Source organism: Mytilus galloprovincialis, chromosome 8 (genome assembly GCF_965363235.1).
Source record: "Mytilus galloprovincialis chromosome 8, xbMytGall1.hap1.1, whole genome shotgun sequence".
NCBI lineage: Eukaryota > Metazoa > Mollusca > Bivalvia > Mytilida > Mytilidae > Mytilus > Mytilus galloprovincialis.
The window spans coordinates 67164534-67170859 of NC_134845.1; the positions used below are offsets into that span (position 1 = coordinate 67164534).

The 6326-nt window shown below is 34.3% G+C and overlaps 1 long non-coding RNA gene across 1 annotated transcript; it reads left to right on the plus strand.

Moving 5' to 3' along the window:
* The first annotated feature begins 3447 nt into the window (after positions 1 to 3447).
* On the plus strand, positions 3448 to 6081 carry LOC143042416 (uncharacterized). Its single transcript, XR_012967979.1, has 2 exons — positions 3448 to 4314; positions 4957 to 6081. It is a non-coding gene; the product is annotated as an uncharacterized LOC143042416 (long non-coding RNA).
* The last annotated feature ends 245 nt before the right edge of the window (positions 6082 to 6326 follow it).

A 6326-nucleotide genomic window follows, 5' to 3' on the forward strand; every position in this document is an offset into this window, starting at 1 on the left:
TGTTCAAACTGTTATGAGGAGAGGCAGAAACAGGAAAGTTTGTTATTGTAGTCATTGTAAGTAAATTTGTTGATTGACTTTTTTTGGAACATTCAACCAACAAATTGCCAGATCTCATTTTGGAAACTTTTTTTACAGTACCAGCAACGCTTTGAATTTGTTTGTGAATTACAAAGGGCGATATTTTTGAAATTGGTTTTTCATCTGTTCCTTTTATTACAATAAATCTGGGCCAACTGTCATCTTCCCGACAGGGCTCTGAATCATCACATTTTCTTTTCTTATGTATTAAAGCTGATTTAGAGGGTTTGTTTTGTTGTGCCATATGAAAGGAGAAAGATTCACCATTCTTGTCATCCACCCACCTCGGAGTGCCTACAAGGGCGATGCTGTGTTTCCGTGGCGAACCGGGATCAAGTGCTAATGCTGAAAACGAGCTCCAAATATAATGTAGCTGGTCCTCAAAATCAGCACCTAAGATCCACTGCGGAAAGCACCAGATGTTCCAAGAATAGTATACTCAAGCAGAGCGTATCCATCAAGCGAAAAAGAAAGCGTACCACTTGATTGACCCATGAGCCATCGCCTTCTTCAGTTATCCGAAATATAAATAGCTTAATTTAAAATACATGTGTATATTATGAAAATTGTTACAGGAAAGCTTATTGTTGAGGATTAACTGAAGGGCTCGACATGACCAGCCGATTGATCGAACCGGGTCCATCCGACCTCCCGTTTAGATGATATCGAAGCCAAAGCAGCTTATTGAACTATAGTCTCGTCCGTCCGGGTATTTTCTGACCGTAAGGAGTCTGGTTATAGCCCTCATCCACAAGGATCTCGTCAACCACCGACACGGGTAGCAACCCACGGCAAACGGGTTGGAGAGCCTATTTTATTTAAAACATCGGGCATCTCACGATGTTCCGATCACTTTAGTCTGGTCTCTACCCTTCGACCTGTCCAGCATGGGTAACCCTACCAGGAGACAAAGCTCCAGCTGGCATAGCTCTTGGGGTCACTGAGACACACAAGCTCCCCGACCACGGCAAGGATAGCGATCCACCGGAGGGTAAAAGAATTAGAAGCTTTCCAAATAAAATCCACATTCTATGGGACAAAGATTTTATTATTTTTCCTTTCAGTCCTGGTGAACATAAATGTGTTTGATAGTAAGATAAATTTCATAGGTGAGGAGGTCCAAAATAACAGCCTGACCCCAACCCTTACTGATAACAATGTAGAAATATTTTTATGTTTGATAAAAGATGGTTAACAATCATAGTGTATTTGTAAAATACCTTCTTATAAAATTTCAAAGAGATCCATTATGTAAACTAAAGTTCTTGTCCGAAACCAATTGTGTCCTCGGACGACGCAGACAAAGACGAAATTATACCATTATACGATCTCAAAAAATGTTTTTGCGGTCGTATAAAAATGAGTGGCAAAAGATACAAGCATGACCAGAGGGACATTCAAACTCAAAGAAAAAAGACAAACAAATAAAAGTACAGCACAAAACACAACATAGGAAACTAAAGACTACGTGGACTTTAAACAATGCGAACTCCACCAAACACTTTGGATGATCTCAGATCTCATAGGGAAATCTGTTCGTATTTTGAGTAATTAAAATATAAACCCTTTCGGGTCAGTCTTGAAGATGTGTTACAATTATGACAAACAATCCAAAATTAAGGATGAATATATCAGACTATTACTTAATAGCAAGTGTAGAAAAACACTTGCATAAATATCATCTTTTATTAATCAATCATTTGAAATAAGGAAAATATCCTTATAACGAGTATTATGAAAAATTTGATATACTTGTATCAGTAACCTATTCTAAATTAACCTATACATATTGTTATTTTTATAACTGCACATTTAAATGTTCGAAATATGCCTATTGATTTTATATGTAGTATTGTTTATTTGCTGCATCATTACTAATTGTATACAAGTTGCCAATTATTGTAATTGAGTTTGTGCCAATGAAATATTTGTATTTGAGTTTGTGTAGGGCAAATTTCTCGGAAACTAAGTAGTAATTGCGTGTGCCAATAAAATATTTCTATATGTGGATGTTTAGGGCAATTTACTCGGTAACTAGGTAGTAAGTTTACACGAGTCGGCATCAAACTCAAACTTAATGGATAATAGAAGTGTAAATGTAATCCTTTGACTCTCTGCTATGGACGACTTAAATCGTATATATGACTCTTTTCTAGCAACGACAAAATTATTTTCAATACAGGTGAAATAATTTTGTCGCTGCTAGTGTATAACATTTATGTCACTCTTTCCAGACAATTTATCCTTTAAAGTAAATTATCAACAAAGATATCAATTAATAAAGTTATAGAATTTAAAAACATAAATTTGTAGATTATAGAATTTTAAAACATAAATTTATAGAGTTGTTAACATCATGGATTTATGTTTGCACAATTGTTCGTCGGTCACGCATGACACAGGTAAATAATTTTGTCGTTGCTAGTGTAGCAGGAACTATTCTGCTGGAGATTCGGGGATGCGGACCACAGCTAATTCTAGTTTGTAAACTGATGTGAACGGAAAGGACTGATGCCAAATGTAATGCGCTCTAATACATCTAAGTAAATGAAAACCAAAAATGAAAATAATATATATTTTAATGAACAAAGTACATCTTTTATTATGTAGAGCCAAAGGTGAAAAGAAATGGAGCATTATATGACTTCAAATTACCGGTACAAAGGAGGCATGTAGCCACTAACCTAAACGATGGTTGGGAACCTTGGCTTTCCTTGGTTGGACTGAAAGTCAGTCCTCAGAGCATGTAGCAAAAGAACTAATATAACAGATAATTGGAAAGCTTGGCTTTGCTTGGTTGGACCATGGAAGTATTGTAACGTTTGTGGGTCATCGTAAATTCCCCTTTTTCTATTTTTAGATACTATATATAACTATAGTTGTCCGGTCACTTTTTCGCGGGGATCGTTTATCTCGTGCTTGAACTCAATGTCCAGACTAGGATATTTAAACCTCGTCAGGGCAGTATTTCTTTAGATTGGGGAAAACTTTCGTACTGGTAAGTTGTACTTTAAATTTCAATTTATTTTGTATTTCGATGTTTGACTTAAATATTTATTTCTTTACATTTGATATATCTCTTTTCGGTCTCGTAGTCAAACAGTTCTAAAATGTTAAATTTACGTTTCCGTTCCAGAATAAAAAGAGGGAATTGTACACTAGCTTGATATTTTATGATTTCGGGTTTATAAAGAGATGGGTTTCATTTTGATAGCGATATTTAGACAGAGGGTTAATCCGAGGGATATTTTGGAGTAACGGTCGTCAATCTACGGGATTGTTCGTGCCTAATTACTCTGAAATAGAATTTTGTATTATCGCATGTTTTGGTTTTGGATCTTGAACTGGTCAATTTTATTGAAAAACGTTTTTAAAGGCAGTGCTTTAAGGCCTGACTTTCAAGTCATGAGGTTCATCTTTTCATACGCAATCTATGCAGGGGGTCTTTTGGCCAGGGATAGATCCGGAAATGTTCGAATTTCTCCTCTTCTTTTTATGGTATGATATGGTTTTTGTTTCTTTCATTTACATTGGGGACTAAAGAAACGATCAGTGTGTATTGTTCGTTTTATAGAACTTGTTATTAATGTGTATTTTGCATGATAAGCAGTCAACCTGACTACAAACTATCATTATTTGTATTCCGTGTGGAAAGTGGTCGGGTCAATTTCGAGTGATTTCTGACATCTAAAGATTTTTTAATTAGTTCAGACGTTGATATAACAATGAAAAGTCGACTGAACATGATTAATATTGCATCTTCTATAATTCAAAGCGGAATTCGGTTTATAAACGAGAAACCGTAAAGCGTTTTCAATTTCTGTATTAGTTGTGTATGTTGTCTACGTATTATCCTGGTTCCCGGTACTACGTTCCGGGTATTAGTTATTTGATATATCTGATGTGTAACATTACGATCAGGTACCAGCCAATCTACGTGTGTATGTGTACATGATTTCCCGCCAAAATGACCGACTTACAGCTATGGAAAAATAGTCCATAAACGTTCCGTATAATGATATGCAAATTCATAATTAATCGTAATTTTTTTTATCTTTATATAATAAATATAACAAAATGGATTCCACAAAATTGAAAATAGCATTATTTTACGAGGATTTCTAATATTTTTTTCACTTCCGGGCGCAGTAATACGTATGTTTTGAAGAAGCTCCAAGAAATTGACAAAGTGAATTGAGAAGGAAACGGATAGATATACGTCCTTGCTATCAGGTAAAACAATTTAAATGTACAGAAAAAACACATTTACTTCACACAAATAGTACAGGCTTAAGCATTTTATTGTCTTATACACGACTGTAGTCTAGTGTTTAAACGACGGCGGTGACCTACAAGGTACGGGTCATACTGGGTCAAGTCTAAATATGTAAACATATCCACGTGCTATTAGGTAGAAAGCATCGTAATGCAATATCTACAATTTTTTCCTCCTTTATACATCGTTTAACCAGATATATTTCTCTTTCAAATACACTTAAACACGGGTTGTATGTACGTATCTTTTCTAGTGTTTTCTTGTCCTTATTAAAGTTCATTTGTTGATGTTTAAATATTTTTGAACGACTGAACACAGGAGTGAATGAATGCAACAATTATATATACTGAAGACTTGGGCTGTACAATGATAGTGTACGTATATCATACTGATAATTATTCTAGCAGTAATAATGTTAATTTAGGATGTAATGACAGGAATTCATGAGCTGTGCCTCAGGCTTTCTGAAAAAATATCAATGACAATGTAAACAGGAACAAAACATTGACACGAATGATGCTCTCTTCTATGTTATAGTTATTTAGGTATGTGTGTTGCACAAGTTTCAAAAAAACTTAAGTAATAAAACTTTTTTTCAGGGCACAAACCCACTTTAAAGAGACTTGTCTACTGCCATACCCATCCTATTTTCATGCACCATTTGCAAGCAAGAGACGAATCCGGGTCGGTTCGCCCTGATTCATGTTCGCCCTAGTACCTGTTCGCCCTGATACCTGTTTGCCCAGGGTCCATTCGCCCTGATTATTATTTTTTTCTAATTGTTGTCTAGTCGCATTATTTTAAGTATTTAAACAAATTATGTTAAAGTTTGTTGAAAAATTGACAGAATATTTATATTGCCGCAATCAATTTAACATTTTCCCTTTCAGTTTGATTTGCAGAGTAGAATACTGGAATACAATGTAGTTATCTTTATTGATATTTGTTAACAAAATAATTGTTAACAGTCAATCACGAAAGTATGCAGTATAAATAAATGAGCTTGTAAATCGGTTTCATAATTAACATTTCGTACATCATTAGTTTTATTAATTTCATGCTGAATATTTTATCAAAATAAAACGTTTGTTTTTATTATTAATCCATCAAAAGACAAGTTTTACAATAATCAGTTATCTGAATCATTTTGTAATTGAACAATTAATGATCAAAAACAAGCCATAAACTTTTAAATATTTCAATGTTTCCATAAATTTCAAGAATATACATGATATATATACCATAGAAATATCTGAATAAGTTTATTCAACTTCAATGCCCTGAATATTTAATATTTTTATAGTAGGGCGAACGAACTCAGAGCGAACGGACCTAGGGCGAACACGTTATTAGGGCGAACAGTCCCGATACCGCAAGAGACTGAATGGTTTGCAAAATTAAAAATCAGGACGGTGTCCAGTTAAACCAAAAGAACTAAACTGGATGAATATTGTAGGAGAAATCTAGAGGAAAGTTTTGATTTGTGAAATTGGTTTTCCTGAAAAGTCATTCATCCTAGCCTGCAGAAAGGAACTATAACTGTCCACCACCAACTGACGAGCTAATGTTGAGCTTCACATATGGAATTACTCAAATACCATCAATGTCTATGTTTTCAGCACAGATTTCACAAGTTATGACACAGCTGTGCTTTTTTTTTTTATACCTGTTAAAGAGTTGTATACTAAATTTTATTTTTTTATCAATAAATATATCTTGTGTCATTTAAGAACTTGTATTTTGCCAAAAGATGCATACTAGTGAATGAAAGTAGTGCAGTTCATTTTGCTTTGGTATATAGAATTGAATTACAATTGTTCATGTTATTGGAATGCATATAAAAATAAGGAGATGTGGTACAATGTATATACATGATATTTAGTGAGTTTATCAAGCAAAAGTGAATAAGAAATAGGTATAAGCAGTTACAGGTACTACTGTACAATCTCAAACAATGAGAAAAACTCAT